General features: G+C 48.1%; 1 long non-coding RNA gene across 1 annotated transcript; it reads right to left on the bottom strand.

Annotated features, from left to right (window-relative positions):
• Positions 1-1939: 1939 nt before the first annotated feature.
• On the bottom strand, positions 1940-15857 carry LOC130540927 (uncharacterized). Its single transcript, XR_008954960.2, has 7 exons — positions 14864-15857; positions 12529-12651; positions 11993-12140; positions 10901-10990; positions 8059-8381; positions 3044-3482; positions 1940-2294 (listed from the first exon to the last, which is right to left on the bottom strand). It is a non-coding gene; the product is annotated as an uncharacterized LOC130540927 (long non-coding RNA).
• Between the last annotated feature and the right edge of the window lie 1025 nt (positions 15858-16882).

The following is a 16882-nucleotide window of genomic DNA, read 5'->3' as shown; positions in this document are numbered from 1 at the left end:
GACACAGGAGCTGGTATTGCCATGGGTGCCTGCTGGAGATGGTGTTGGAGGGTGTACAAACCATGTAAAATTAGGCAGCATGGGGTGAAACTATCCTGGAAGTCACGGCATGTTATGGAGGTTTTCAAGCAAGACAAAGATATAATTATCTCTGGATTTTAGGAGGAGGACCACTAGCAATGTGGACAATGGAACGGCCTGAGATGGGGCTTATTCATTCAGTAAATATTTGCTGCCGTTTACCCAAGTGCCAGCCTCTGGGCGAGCTCAGTAGGGAGGATGTACAGATGAAAGACTACCCCATGAATCTGCTCAAGAAAGGAAGACAGTGTCAGTGAAGACAGGAAAGAGAGTCCTGGGCTATTTTGGGCATAAGATCAGTTTTGTGGCCAGATGAGTATGAGATATAAAGAGAAAGGGGATTCTGGAAAGCCTCTTGGATTTCTGAATTATGAGAGTAGGGGAATGCCAGTCCCTGAAATAGAAAATAGGAGGAGAAGCAGGTTTAGTGGGGAAGATAAAGGGCTCCATTTGGGCACAGTGATTCTTAAGTAGATAAAGATGTCCCACTGCCAGCTGTATTTACAAATTCTGGAGCTCAGAAGCAAGGGTTGGGATTTAAAGACAGTTATAAAATTTATCTGTGCAATCAAACCGTAGGAGGGCCCAGAAAATGGGAAGAGAGGAGGGCCAAGGGCAAAATGCTGGAGGGGGCCAGTGTTTAAGGTGGCAAGAGGGAGAGGAGCAAGAAGAAAAGATGAGGAGCGGCGGGTGCCAAGGATGGAGACTGGCCAGGTGGGCGTGGCCAGGGATGGCATACCATGCACATGGCAGCATGGGCGCCCGCCTTCTGGATTCCATTATGTGTGTGGCGATGGGAGGAGCAGGGAGGCTGGGCACGGCAGGGAGCCAATGGGAGTGGAAGGGAGAAGACAGGCATTTCTCTCCCGGGAGAGAGTAAATTGGGCATCTATCTGTTGGGCGAGGCATTCTTAACTGTGGGGGGAAAAGGCTGGATAGGATGACAACGCTTACCTCTTGGCTGAGTGGCTGATGTGCTCAGGACATTGGGCAGCAGGGATGTTGGAGGCCAGCCAGGCCAGCTGTCCTCCACTGGTGCCCTTCTACAGGTGAGGACATGGAGATTCAGAGACAAAGTGACTTTTGGTCTTTGGGCTAGAAGAGTGAGGACAAGAACCTAGGGTCCCAGCCTCCCAGATCAATATTCTCACTCTACATCCTTGCAAAACAAGGATAGCAGAAAGGCTGAAGTGCTAGGCTGTTCTGGGTCTTGGGGCGAACATTTAAGCCCTAGGCCTGTCCCCTCTCATCCCTTCTCCCTCCTCCGGCAGAGGGTGGCTTCGGCTTTTCCTCCTTCTGCAGACGTTTTCTCTCAGCCAGTCATCGGGGAACCCTGAATCTCTCAGCTTTGCCCCTCAGGCTGTCACTAGCTCACGGAGGTCCCTAGAAGTGGGTGGCAGTAAGGCAGGCAGGGGAGGAATGGAAGGAGGAAGGGAGAGGATGTTTGCTTGGTTTAAGGAAAGCGAGTAGGGGAAGGAGAGAGAAAGGGCATCAAGTATGTGTGTGCACAGATCTCCCGAGACGCCCCCACCGCTGCCACCCTGCCAGCCTCCTCCCACCTCCAGTGCCCAGCACCACTGAACCAAACTGCATTAAGGGAAGGCAGGCAGGTGCTTAGCGTCTCTAATGTGTTCCATTACAAATGCTCCACAATAAGGTAATTATGTTAGAAAATAATAAACGTGTCAGTCTTTCTGGAAATATTTTTACTTCTGGCGAGGGGGAAACAGCACTATTGTTTTTCAAGTGCATCTCTGCTCCTGTACATATTAATTAACTGTGCTCAGGCTCAGCACCTCACGGCATTTGTATTATTCATAAATGTCTTGGGGCTGCAGTAACTTATGTACTCCCCTCCTCAGCTTGGAATCATTTTTTAATTTCAGGGTTTTTTTTGACTAATTGCACTTGTGGTTTGCGCCTCCTGGACCAAGAGTTCTGTTCCCTGGCGGTTTCTCTATGTTCTCTTCCTCTTCTTTTCCCTCTGCTTTTTCTAGGATCTCTGTCTTCCAGGGTCCTCGCTGGGCCCCAAAAAGAGGCAGATTTGGGCTTTGGGAGGGAGAAAAACTTCAGGAAATCCTGGGAAATGGTATTTGCTCATCCCTGCAGTCTGTAATCTTCCTCCTTCTCACCTGCACCCACACCCTCTTTATGACTCACCCCTTTCAAGGAAACTTCCCAGAATGATTTCACCCTCTCTTTATTTCTTCATCCTGCAATTTAGAAAAAATTAATAGACTTTATTATTTAAGCAGTCTTAGGTTTACAGAAAAATTGAATGGAAGGTACACAGAGTTCCTGTAGACCCTTTTATTCCCACTCCAGCACCCCCTGTTATTAGCATTGTGCATTAGTGTGGTACGTTGGTTACAAGGGATGAGCCAATGTTGACGCATTATTATTAAATTTCACAGTTTACATTTAGGGTTCACTCTTGGTTTTGTACATTCTGTGGTTCAGGACAAAGGTGTGGCATGTATCCACATGACAATACCATCTGGAAAAGCTTTACTGCCCTAAAAATCCTCTATGCTCCACGTATCCATCCCTCCTCCCCACCTCTGAAACCACTGATCTTTTTTTTTCACTGTCTTCATAGTTTTGCCTTGTGCAGAATGTCAGATAGTAGGATGCATACAGTACAGAGCCTTTTCAGATCCCCTTATTTATTTATTTTTTTTTTTTGAGATGGGGTCTCAGTTTGTCATCCAGGTTGGAGTGCAGTGGCACAATCTCAGCTCACTGCAACATCTGCCTCCCAGGTTCAAGTGATCCTCCCATCTCAGCCTCCCAAGTAACTGGGACCACAGGCACACGCCACCACACCCGGCTAATTTTTTGTATTTTTGGTGCAGATAGGGTTTCACCATGTTGCCCAGGCTTTTCTTGAACTCCTGAGGCCAGGTGATATGCCTGCTTCAGCCTCCCAAAGTGCTGGGATTACAGGCTTAAGCCACCGCACCTGGCCCCCAGCCTTGCATTTTTTTAATTTGAGTCTTAGTTCTTGAGTTGATGGAAGATAAAGTCTGTCCCCTGATCAAGCTGTGGGCTCCCCTGGAACAGGGAACACATAATTGCATGGAATCTTCCTGGCTGTCCCTGGAAATATGTAGGCACACACCAGGATGCTGCAGGCAGGGGCAATCCAGAAGGGGCCTCACCATGCATTGGATGGTTGGACCAGAAAGCCTTTAAGATTTGAGATTCTGAAGACAAACCAGGTGTCTAGAAACAGCTGTGCCCCTAGACATTCATCCAGTCCATGTGAAGCAGGAAGTTCTGGGTTCCAGAGAGTGGTCACAACTCAGGATGACTTCCCAATGACCAATCCTCTTGATTCGTCTGAGGAGATGAGCAGTGATGTTGAATCCTCTGGGAGGAACTGGTTGTGACATGGTTACCTTGTAGGGAAGCAAGTGGGTTGGTGATTATTGCTGAGCCTTCTTGTGTGGAATTGAATAGGGACATGTGACCCTCTGGCTCTATAGTAATAACCCCCTTCAGCCCTATCCTCTCTCTCTCCCTCCCCCTCGCTATTGCCTATTGGCCATATCTCTGGAAAGGACAGTATTTCTGACCAAGCCAGACCTCTGCTACATGATCCCAGGGAGCCAAGAGAAAACTGCTCAGGAGTAGCCATTCCTCCACATTTTGCTGAGATTTTAGCTAAAGATGAAGTCACTGGAGAATTCAAGGGCACAGAAGAAACATGGATACTCCTGGTTCCATTCTTTGTGCAAGGTGATGATAAATTCTTCAGAATTTAAATACCTCTTGAGAATAAGTGGAATGCTGTCCTTTTTTTTCTTTTTCTTTCTTTTCTTTTCTTTTCTTTTTTTTTTTTTTTTTTGTAGAGATAGGGTCTTGCTATGTTGCTCAGGCTGTTCCAGAACTCCTGGGCTCAAGTGATCCACCTGCCTCGGCCCCCCCACAAAAGCACTGAGATTACAGGCATGAGCCAGTATGCCAGGCCCAGGGAATGCTGCTCACCATCGTCCATGTCAGACCTTCCTGTTGGGAAGCTTTTGCTGATGTGTAAATTGCATCTATCAGGCAAAAACTGCAGTATATCATTTGTTGCTCGGCTCCCTTTGGGGTAGGAAGAATGGCTGAATCATAGTTGGCAAGGGTCCAGGAGGGCTGTAAGTCCAGTCATCCATCTAAATGGTTGGGATCCAAACCACTCAGATTCTTCACATGTAGAGAAATCAGCGAAAACAAGAATATTTGCTGCAGAGCCTGAGTCAGGAGTCCAGGTTGGAAGAGCTCCAGAAAGCAGGGTTGGAGAGCTCTGACCCCAGGCCACACACAGCTATCTCTCCCCTGGTCAACCCTTGGACCCTCCTGAGTCAACAGTGCTAGCTGGACAGTGTTGATTCAAAGCTTGAAAGAGGATTCGGCACCAATTGACTCAGGATAGTGATTTGAAATGCTCAGTGCTTTCTGGGGGTTTAAAGCCTTTCTATTCTGGGCAACTTCCCCAAGGCTTCTATTCTCTTGCTAGCATTTTTGTTTTCACATAAGGAATTAAGCTCTGGATGACCAATGGCTAGAGGGGAAGCTAAGGCTTTGGAGCACATACATGTATCTTGGCCAGGGTCCCCAGAGTCCCCAAATCAAAGGACACAGGTGAGGGCAAATAAAGTCCTCTTGTCCCAGGGGCACGCATTGGCACTACCCTACTCCTTGGGTTGGGGTGTCTAGATGAGCCTTCTTCCCACCCATGAAGACTGGGAATTGCAGGTGGCAAGAATCCACAGGGACAGCCTCTGGCCCAGCAGCCACTGCAGCTTGGAAAAATGGCCACTGCTGGCCCTGGTATGCACAGCTCTGGCTGTGTTGCTGAAGCAAGGCCCCAGCTGGTGCCCACCTCTCTGGGCCCCTGGCCATTCCTGGCCTGACAGCTTCAAGCCCAGCCTGGCTGGCTCCTCTGCAGGCAGTTCTGGAAGGAGGTGTGGATGGAGGCTGGGAGGGTAGGGATGGCAGCAGCAGCTGCCCAACCCCTACCACCTCCTCAGCTCACAGGCAAGGTGAAATGGGAGGTGTTTCCTCCTTACTCAGTCTCCCAGTTGGCCCTCTTATAATCTGTGTGCTCCATTCTTCTCACTGAATAGGGGTGCCAAAGTTGAAGCCTCGTCATCTCCTTTTCCGCTGATCCCTGCTCGCCCAGTCAGCCACAGAAACAGACCCTCTGCGAAGAGAACCCTGTTCGTGGAGCAGGTGGAAGGGTCCCTGGCAGGATGAGTAGTAGGTGTGGCCACCTTGGGATTCTGATATTTGTCCCTGTGCTGCAGGGGACAGCCTCCCAGCTTTGAAGCCACAGACCCTCAGATTCAGATCTGACTCAGTTACTCCTGGGCTTTATGAATTTCAGGCAGCTTAGACGCCTCAAGCTTCAGTCTCCTCATCTGTAAAGTGGGGGTAGCCGGCTCGCCTTCCGAGAGTGTTGTGAAGATAAAATGGGACACAGTCTGTAGAGACTCTCACTGGGATCTGGGTAAATAGCTGCTCAGATGCTGCCAGCTCCCGTTCTGTCTTCTTTTCAACCAGCTGCTCCTTTCTTCCCTCCCACCTGCCTTTCTTTTTCCTTCTCTCTCCTCACTCTGTGAGTCACCTTCTTATCACACAGCCTTTATATTTATTTCTTGTATATTTCACCCAGCAGTCGAGTTTTGCGGCTATTTCCATTTGCTCGTCCAATAAATATTAATCAGATGATTATGCTGCAGCAGGCCGTGTGCTGGGCAATGGGGTTACACCCAGGAGAAAGACAGGCATGCTTTTGGCTCATGTCAAAAATCACAGTCTGGTGAGGAAGACTGGGGCTGAACGAGTCATTTTAATGGAGAACAAGAGTTAGGATCATTTATCATGAGGTGATTCATCGGGTTCAGATGATCAGGAAAGGCTTCCTGGAGGAGGTGGCACATATGAGGAAATCTAAAGCTAGAGGAGGTCTCTTTAACCTGCACTTGGTGTCCTGTGGCTGCAGACACAAGCTTCATTATCATCATACACCACTTCCGTTTTGTTCTTCATAATTTTTTTTTTTTTTTGAGATGGAGTCTCACTCTGTCACCCAGGCTGGAGTGCAGTGGCTCCATCTTGGCTCACTGTGACCTCTGCCTCCCAGGTTCAAGCAATTCTCCTGCCTCCACCTCCCGAGTAGCTGGGATTAATATTACAGGCACCCACCACAACGTCTAACTAATTTTTGTATTTTTAGTAGAGACAGGGTTTTACACATGTTGGCCAGGCTGGTCTCGAACTTCTGACTTCAAGTGATCTGCCAGCTTCTGCCTCCCAAAGCGCTGGGATTACAGGTGTGAGCCACCATGCCTGGCCTGTTCTTTATAAATTTAAATGCCACTTTATTCCCTAAACCATTCCTGGTACTGATGTGTAATTCCATGAAGCAGTGAAGTATAATAAAAAATTAAGACCAAGGAAAATAGAGGAAACTAAGATCAGAGGCAAAGGCTATCTGCAGCTGTTGGAGCCACAGGACCTGTGTCATTGCTAAAATTAAACTGCACATTTAAGCCTGTGGGTCCAAGCAGTCAATACAAAAGACAAACATGATCATTTACAAAAATTCTCATTGTCTAAGAAAATAAACCTGTGTGGTGAACACAGACTAAAATAGTGGGAGACACCACCAACTCCATCGTTTCTAGAGTAAACACAGTGAACAGGTGTTGCAAGGCCTGGAAACGATCTGATATAACCCAGGGATAAAGCTCAGAATGTTTGGGTCAGTGTTTCTCAACCCTGCCTGACATCAGAGTCACCTGGAATCCAGCAGACACTGGGGCCTTTCCCTTGTGGGTTGTGCCGCAGGGTACAGGTGAGATTTCAGCCTCTGTATTTTTCCAAAGCTCCGCAGCCATTTCTGATCCATAGCTAATGCTGAGAAACACTGATCTCTACCAGGGATTCTTACATTGTTCCACAAAGCCCCCAGGAACCTGCCAGCAGTCCTGGGAGCTGCTCCAGGGAAAAGGGAGCTACAAGGCAAGGATCACCCAGGGCCACCAGAAGCTGGAGGAGGCAAGGAAGGACCTTCCCCTAGAGGCTGTGGTCCATTCAGGTCAACCCCCAGGGCCCAGTGCGGGGTAGAGAAGGGCAGAGAGCAAGGTGGAGCTCGAACCCAGGGCTGCGGGTGTCCTGGTGGCTTCCTCCTCACTGCCCCTTCCATTTTCCATTCTTCAGAATACTGCATTTTCAGGGGTGTGGTTTTGTTTTGCTACACCTGACTCTGGAATGGCCAGCTCCATAAGAGCCCAAATGTGGAATTGACATTATTGGCCTTGCTCAATCACTGATCCCCTGATAGGAAACAAGAGCTGAGGTCATGCCTTTGAGGAGCCCACCATGGTATTTTGAATGATACCCTAAGCATCTGGATTTCCCATTGGAAGTCAAATGTTTCTCACTCCACTTAGGGCTTCTCAAGGTTCTAATCAATTGGGCTCCATTATTGGTACTGGTCTCAGTAGATCTTCCCTGGCCAGTGAGTCATGGCTCAGATACAGGGTCAGGATGCAGAGGTCCACAGGTTTTTGTGTCTCAACCAGGAAAAACCTCAGTGAGGGATGCCTTGGCCTCCTGGTTTGCATGTAAAGACATTATAACTTTTCAGAAATAAGACCCCCAGCCTCCAGAAACCCACCTGTGACTCTCTCTGAAGCCCTGGGAAAACGCCAATTAGTTCCTCTCAGATTACAAAGACAGGAAACGGTTACTTCCTTCCTAGCTCAAAATATTCATCCCAAGAAAGGCAGAAAGCTTTTCTAAGGTTAATCGTACGACTTGGGTGATCTTGGACAAGGAAACTAATTTCTGTGAGCCTCAGGGCTGCTCTCCTGTGTAAAATGGGGATAACACACCTCAAAGAGCCCAAATCTTAAAAAAAACTCATGGAAGGACCCCTCCATCGGGCCTGACAGGTGGTAGCACCTAACCAAAGTCACTTACCATCTCCCTGCCCCTCCGCAAGGTTTGAGAAGTGCGGAATTCGGTCACTTTCCTTAGGAAGGTCATGGTCTGGTTGGGAATGGGGAAGCCATACATGCGGAGAAGGCCTTACGCTTGCTGTGTAAATCTGCATAATTGTAGCATGTCAGGACACCAGAACAGGCTTCTGTCTGGCACTCACGCTGCAGGGACAGACCAGAAGGCAGGCAGGGATGGATGAAGGGGGCATCAGAGGGGGCAGAAAGGGAAGACCAAGGGAGGGGTCCCAGCAGAACTTTCTCTTGAGAGTTGCTTAGTCTCCAAATCCTCAAGCCTTGACTCAGCTAATGGATGGAAAATTTGTTTTCTAACTTGCTTGTTCTTTTATTAATAATATATGCATATGCTATGGTTTCACACATACAGCACTGTGACCAAGAGCCCTGGCTTTGGAATTGGACACACTTGGGTTGACTCTCAGCTCCGTCATGCATTGCAGGGCTCTCTGAGCCTCAATTTTGCCATGTGTACAATGGGGATAATCCCATCTTCACAGATATTATGAGAAACATGAGAATATTATAAATCACTTATCAGTGTGCCTTATCAACACATTGCCTATCTTCTCACCATCATCAGCTATACCCTTGGCCTACCCTTTTTGGTCCCTAAGTTCATTTCAGCCCAACTATGTGCAAGGGCTCTGGTACAAAGATCAATATAGCAGTTTGTACTTTCTATAAACTCAGCAGGACAGCCCAACACCTAGATAGGTCATCCATAGAGAAACTTCTTCCATAGCCATAGAAGTTGGTGCAGGCTTCTCTCAGAGCTTAGAATTTGGGACTCTGTCTCAGTCTGGGACCTCGAAGGAAAAGATGTTTAAGCTGAATCACGAAAGATGAGCAGGTAGACACGGAGAGTGGAAGCGTTTGGGGTAGAGGGAATCGCAGAAGCACAGAGGGAGGCCAGGCATGGTGGCTCACGCCTGTAATCCCAAGATTTTAAGAGGCTGAGGCGGGTGGATCACATGAGCTCAGGAGTTCAAGACCAGCCTGGGCAACATGGCAAAACCCCACCTCCATAAAAAATACAAAAAATAGCTGGGCATGGTGGTGTGTACCTGTAGTCCCAGGTACTTGGGAGGCTGGGGTGGAAGGATTGCTTGAGCCTAGGAGGTAGAGGCTGCAGTGAGCTATGATGGCACCATTGTACTCCAGCCTGGGTGACAGAGCAAGACCCTGTCTCAAAAGAAAAAAAAAGCACGGAGGGGCGTGAGGTCTTTTTTAACTGGTCACTGAGAGGTGGGTGGTTCATGGCTTGGCCATAGGGTATGGGACAGAGAAGGTCCACAGACTATCTCAGGTCGAAAAATCCTGGGGGGATTCCTCTCCTCTTGGTCAGCATCATAAGACATTATAACCTCCCAGAGATAAGACCCTAAGCCGCCTAAACCCAGGCAATGCTGATGTTTACTCAGTGCATGTCTCTGAAGCCCTGGGCAAACATCAATTAGTTCCTCCTCCTTCCAAGCTCTGCTGCAGCCCGAGGAAACTTCTCCCGGGGCAGGTCCTCTCTTCAAGGGGCACAGAGGTTTGGGGCACAGGCCCCAAAGCTGCTGCTCCCCTCCCTGGCTGGGCTTATCATTAGAGATTTGTCATAGGCCGGGTTGATGGCTCCTGTGTATCCCTCCATATCTCCAACTCGGAAGTGAAAAGTGTGGCTTAGTTTGGGAGTATTCACCCATATGTATGTCTATATCTGGGGACAAAGAGGAAATGAGGTGGAGGGGAGGGCTGAGGGCAGACAGAGAAAGAGAAGAGAGAGGAGAGAGTGTACAAGCGCATAAGGGGTGAGAGAGAGACATTTCACAGATTTTAAATATAGGAGTATAAATATTTGAAAGTCTGGAGAGCTGTACATGTGTGGAAAATGCAGATTGGACTTACAAAGTCAGATACCAGGAAGCAAAAATGTTCATTCTCTTGAAATATTGTGAAAGAAAACCCATGTCTATTAAGAACTCTCTCTCACATACATACATGACACACAGATGCACACACTTATATAACCATACAAAAACTCTGACATATACATAAACATGTACAGATATCCAAACACATATAGGAATGCATTAAAAATATGTACAAGAATTAGCCTTTTACTCAAAGGCACATATCCATCCATTCATTCACAGGTATTTACTACCTCCTGTGTGCCAAGGACAATGCTAGGTTATGAGGATGTGGTGGTGAACAGGACCTGTGTCCTCTCCTAATGGTGTTTACAGCCCACTGGCATAGCCAAGACATGATCCTACATGTGCACAGAGCTGGAGCCAGAGGCTGGGGCTGCTGAGGAGGTGCGCCAGGGATTCTAGACTACCTTAGATTCATGTGTGCTCTTAAGCCTCTGAAGCAAGGTGAAGGGTTTACATATTCCAATTATTGTGTTTCATGACTCCTGTAATCCCTGATTCACAGATCATGAATAAATGAATAAGTTAGTGAATAATAGATGAATGAATGAGTGAAGAAATGAATGAATGGATATTCTGCCAACTAGCAATGAAGTAGACATGGCCTTGGGCTGCCCAAAACTGCAGAGTTCCATTCCATTCCTGAAAGAGAGGAGCCCCAGGTGCTCTCAGCTTTCAGAGGTTGAACCAAGGAAGGTGATCGGCCTTCCCAGCTCAGACCCTTGGGCATGGACAGCACTTCCAGGCTGCCCTCCAGCCGCTGAGCCTCTAGGGCCTGTGCAGGGGAGGCTGGTCAGGCTGCAGCTCAAAAGAAAGCCAGCTCTCTAACAAGCTTTGTTCATCAAACGCCTCCTGTGTGTCCCCAGACGGGTGGGTGGAGCTTACTGCTGCTTCTGTCCTGGAGCAACTCCCATCCCCAAGGGATCTCTTCTGAGGTTTCAAGCTCTTCATGAAGCTTTTTGGGAAATTCTCCAGCTTCGGCGGAAAAGACGTAGACCTTTACTAGCTGGTTCCTAATAAACCTCATTTAATGAACTTCATTACCATGCAAAGGAGCACCCTGACCATGGACAGAGAGCAAGAGGGGAGCCCAGGGGTGGAGGAAGGTGCTCTACTGCAGCCATATTCCTATCCCACTGTGTGTGTGCACGTGTGTGTGCGTGTGTGTGTGTGTGTGGAGGGGGTGTGGGTGCACCTGCACATGCAGGGGTTCAGATGGGGGCCAGGCTGTCACAGATGCTCTGGTCATTCCCCCCGCCATATCCCCCAGGCCTGACCATTTTGTGCTCTCAGCCAACCTCCCACTACCAGTGTCTATTTCTCTGCCTGAGAACTTTATCCAAAACTGCAGAGGCTGCTCTGCCCACATGTGCGTAGCTTGCCAGGACAGCTAAGGAATTTGCACCCCTTGGAGGAGCCTCTACCAGAGCCTGCTGGGAGTTGGTGTTTTCCACACCCAGTGTCTGTATCCCTGGACAGGGGGAGGGGTAACTCTGAGCTGGGTGTTTTACAGAGTTTCCTAGAGTTGACTCGGAGAGTAAGAGCTGGTTTCCTGCTGGGGCAGTGGGTTCAGGAGCCCGCCCTTCAGTGGCCACCTTCCCCTTCTTGTGTCCCTTCCCAGTGCCCTCCCCACCCCACCCCACCAGTGATCCCTATACCTCCCAACCCAAACTCCAAGCACTCATGTCCTTCAGGGTCAGCTTCTGGGGGAAACCAAGTGGAAACATCTGCACACCAAACTCTTTGCCAAGTCTGACTGACCCCAAGGCCACTCTGGCAAAGCCTTCCTCGGGCAAAGTCAACTTTCCCCAAGGTGCCTCTATAGAAGGAAGAATGAGGGGCTTCTCTGGGAGGGCTAGCTGTGTCTGAAAGGAGATGGTCTCTTCCCTGTTCATGAGATACAAGGCTTGAGTCCAGGCTGGAAGAAGTTTTCTGGGATCCCCAACCCTTTCATCATCAACTCACACCCAAACTCACCTCCCACATAACCACCTGGGGCAGCCCTTAGCTCTTCTGAGGCACTTCTCAGTGGTCTCTTGGCAGAAGGAGGAGAGAAGGACTAACCCCAGGGAATATCAGAGGGAAGGCACAGGTCTTTTTTGGCAATTCTTAACCTCTCAGTAACCTGGAAAGGCAACCCATTTATAAATGAATACGAATATACTGCAATATTTAATACAGAGAGAAGAAAACGCGTTGGCTTTTTTAGAAAGAGACTTTATAAAAGGCAGTTGGTTGGGGCTGGGGAGGAGGAGTGATGGAGGGTGATAACTAAAGTCTACAGGGTTTCTTTTGAGCGTGAGGAAAATGTTCTAAAATTGACTGTGGCAATGGTTGCACATATCTGAGGACTTACTAAGCCCATTGAATCGTACGTTTTAAATGGGCGAATTGTAGAGTATGTGTATTATATCTCAATAAAGCTGTTTTAAAAAGGGGGCAGTTGGTTATTAGAAGGGTCTGGCTTTGGGGGCTGGACAGATGTGACCTTGGGTTCCAGCTCTGCCACTTACTAGCTGTGCATGCAAGATATTCAACCTTGAAATCTCAGCTTCTTTGAGTGAAAATACTTCACTTTTAGGGTTGTTGAGTAGATTTAGGATACTTTATAAAGCACCTTTAAAAGTTTCTGGCACCTAAAGAGTATTATGTTTAATAATTTTTAATAATTAACAGTGAAAAATTATACGAACCTGCTACTAGAAATCATTGCATGTAAACTTCTCATCCATCAGAAGAGAAGCTAATTAGCACTGAAACGAAGCCATCCTTTCGAAATTGACTTACCTAGTAACTTAGCTGGTTTTAAAGAACTGTGTTAGGAAAGGCCTTTTGCAAATATTGAGAATGAGACTGTGATTATAATCAGTCTTTTGAAAATTCTGGTCTCAAAGAGGAATGGTCACAAATGAAGGGTCATGCAGGCCGGTAGCATTAGCACCCGAAGAAAGATCATTTCTCTTCTATTTGAAAGATAAGTAGGTCAAGCGGGTAATAGGCTTCTAACAGCTACAGAGTGAGTGGGGTATGGGTGTTGAGGCGAGGCTAGACCCAGATTTTCTTATCAAGGCCGAGAGCCAGTTGATGGGATCCAGTGAAACATCCTTGAGGGAAAACAGGAACTAGCTCAGAACTGAAAATCACATGGAACCTGGAACCCAGAGGGCACGTCATGGTGCCCAAGTGTTGTACTTCTTTTAACTCTTGATACAGAATGAATCTGTTTATTTATCTCATAGAAAGGAGAAAGGGAACTAATTTATATTATTTTATATCTAGAGAGAAAGTGGTCATTGACGGAGAGTGTTTTGTTGTGTTTTAATATCTCCTCTTGCTTACCCATCTCTTAAATGCACAGGTTTTAGAGGAAAACAGATTTAGATTACATTGCCAAGAACTTTGTGGGGTCTGAAACCTTGCCCCATTTGCAAGTTAACAAGTTAGTCTGGCCTGCTACAGTTTCATGGATGCTGGTGGAAGACATGAGACTCATGGATCAGAGACAAAGGACAGTTTATTACACAATAGTAGCAGCCAGAGTATTAGCGTTTTGTGCCAATTCTCCAGGCCATGGTTTCCATAAGGCAGCACAAAGAGGGCCCTAGGCGATACCTGCTCACACAGTGGACTGTGTTCCAAAAGAGGAATCCTGAGCTTAAGGAATCGGAATCTTTTATAATGGACAGTAAGCATGCCTACCCTTTGCTCCAGAGGAAGATATTGTATTTTCCAAAGCTGTTCCCCAGGCAAGCATCCTTATAAGGATAGTTCAGACAAAGGCAGTCAGTGTCTCTGTTTGCAAGACACATAGAAATGTGAGGGGCCCTCAGAAAATTGTCTCCCAAAACTCAATACACTTATCCTTTCTGAGTCTCAGTTTCCTCATCTGTAAAATAGGAGTAATGCTCATTTGCCATGTGGTTGGAAACAATAAATGAAATATCAGTATAGTCTTCCAAGCACAGTTCCTGGCACGCAACAGATACTCAAGAAATATCAATTCTTCCTGCCACCTCTTCCTTCAACTAATGCCAGTTTAGTGAAGACTTTACTCCAGGCAAATCTATACTCATACCAACTCTTATGTAGATCCATTACAATCACACTCATATGAAAACCTTACATCACTATTTTGTTTGAAGCTAGCAGCCCACCAGGTGCATAGAATCTAAGCCTGTCTTGATCCCATCACACTTGATCAATTTCAGCCCAATGACTCATCATTAAACAATTCAAAAATCCCAAATCCTCCAGCTCAGGGGCTCTCAGGCTTTGTGGCATGTTTAAATCACCAGAGGAGCTTTTAAAAAATGCCACTGCATCCAATACCAATTAAATCATACTCTCTGGGGGTGGGACTCAGGTTCCAATCATTTAAAACATTCTCCAGGTGAGTCCAATATACAGCCAGGGCCCAGCGCTCTAGCTCTTACTCAGACAACTAGCAGAGTCTGCGTGTGTGAATTTGCAATGCTTAAGCTGTTTCAGTTGAGTAATTGGGCCAACTCTAAAAAGGTCATCAGGCATCTGTAGGTACTTCACGGAGCCCAGGAAGGAGCTGTGGCCTGGGGAGGGGGAGTGGGCACAGAGAAGAAATTGAAAGTGGGGGAAGGTGGTCCATGCTCTAATAGAAGACAGGAGACAGCCCCCTTGTCCTTTGGAATTCCAGCATGGCCTGAGAATAGGGTCTATATACCCTGGGTACTCAATTAATGCTTTCAAATGGTCTCAGGCTTTCCAGCTCCTCCCCCCAAGCATCAAGCATTCTGCATGCACACTTCGGGTTGAAAATAGCTCCAGTCCTTGCCTTGCTCCCTGGCAGACTAGATTATAGGATTAACTCTTCACCTCCCAGCTGTGCTATGGGAAGCCTCTTGCCTCTTTTCCTTAGGTATGAACGATCAATAATATAGATTTTCTCACTTTCTTCTTCCACCTTTGGAAGCTGTTCTTACGCAGTTACCTTTGTTTTGCTGGCAGATCCAGAAGGAGAAACTAAGGCCTGCGTGGCCCTGGGGGAGGGGTCGTGCTCCCTGATGACTGCCCTGTGGTTATGTGACATCCGCTGATCCGCTTGCTGGGGAGCTACCCTGTCCTTCCTCCTTTCTGGTAGGGAAAGTGAAGGTGCAGCGGAGGGGCTCCAGGGCTCCCAAAGTCAGGATTTCAAATTTGCTTTCTGCTACTGTGCAGTCCCCTTCACTCATAAACATGCAAATCACCCAGGTAATTGAGACACCTGAAGTCCAAGTGAGCCTAATTTGTCTAACGAATTCAGGCTGCACAGCAAATTACCTGAAACTCAAGTGAAAGTGGGCTTTTCAGACTGGAGAGAGCCTGCCCGAGCCTTTGTTTCCAAACGGATGCTGCATTTTCCTCATGGTGCCTGGCTGGAACAAAAGGGACCACAAACACCAAGGGAGGCTGGGGGAGCTGCTTTTGTCGGTCGCTGAAATAGCCGCCACGTTGCTAGCTGAGGCTAGTTTTGAAAGCCACTTGGCACTGGGGCTTCCTGCAGAACCCATGCTGCGATGAGGGAGCCCTGGAGCCTGATTTTTGCAGGAATGTGGGGCCTGAGCTGACTAGGGTGTGCCTTCGGGTCATACTTCTTGGAAGGTGCAGGGCTGACTGGGGAAAATGGTGCACAGGGGAAACTGAGTCCGGCACACACTGGCACACTTCTCTTCATGACTCGATGGCTTTTAAAATCATAGCTGTTCAGGCAGGAGTGTGGAGCCTGCATAGGTGCCTGGGGAAGGGGTTGGAGGAACTTTTTCTGCCTTCTCTAGCTGTGCCTGGCGATGTCCAAGCAGGAGTGGTGAGGGATGGCTGCAGAGTCAGATCTCCCCACTCCATTCCCACCCCATCCCTACCCTGGGTTTTCATTATGTATCAGGGATGATGGCACAAAAACAAGATCTTTGTTCCTCCCCTCCTCCTGGGCACCTGCTGCTGTCATCCTACCCACCTGAAGGCTCACAGGCCACCACCAGTGACATCACAGGGCCATCACCACGGAAACGGGCAATGAGGTCAGACAGCAGGGGCTTGATGGCTTCAGGCAGGGAAGGAGGGGAGCCAAGACCGAGGGGGCCAGGGTTTCAGAAATGGAGCTTGCTAGGGATTAGAGCAGACACAGCGAGAAGGAAAATGTTGTAGCCAGTGAGCTTCCCTGAATCAGGAGAGGGCCAGGTTCCCGCTCGAAGGCCCCATCAATTAGTCACTCACTGCATGAGCCACACCTGCCCAGCGCCAGCCTCCAAAACCTGATTGCCATTCTGGGGCTGGTTCTACTTGTAATTTGCTGGCTCAAAGGTCGAAATGGGCTCCTAAGGAAAATGGATTTCCTCGTAGCCATTCCTTGGGGACTGAGCTCCTGCAATCAATTGGCCCAAATTTCAGCACAAATCAAGCCTTTAAATTCCCATTGAGGGTGGAAGTGGCTCACTAGGGGGATGGAGAAAAAAGAACAGCCAGAGGCTGGGGAGAGCTGGCAGAGAGGCCAAGATCTGTATGTCCAGAGGGCCAGGGGCCAGCAGGTGGGGAAGAGAGGGAGGGACAGGGGGAGCTGCTGGTGCCCTAGGAGGCAAGGAGAGAGGGCACTCTATAAATCACCAGCGCCTTTTTAAAAATGGAGTTTAACCTCCCCTAGCTTTGCTTTTGATTTTATTAGCGGTTTCATTTCCTTGGGTAATAATTCATTATCTCATTCCCAGCCTGGGGAACGGTGCCGGCCCAGAAGTGGCATTTACCTTCCTCACCTTAAAGTGATGCTTTTTTAGCTCTGTCATCTTCAGATCACTCTCAGCCCTGGCCCTGTTATCCGGCTGCAGCTCCACGTGGCCCCCCAAGACCTCACAGCTCCTAGGC

Source organism: Pan paniscus, chromosome 19 (genome assembly GCF_029289425.2).
Source record: "Pan paniscus chromosome 19, NHGRI_mPanPan1-v2.0_pri, whole genome shotgun sequence".
Lineage (NCBI taxonomy): Eukaryota > Metazoa > Chordata > Mammalia > Primates > Hominidae > Pan > Pan paniscus.
Note: the sequence above shows the minus strand (reverse complement) of the source record. Positions and strands in the feature narration are given on the sequence as shown.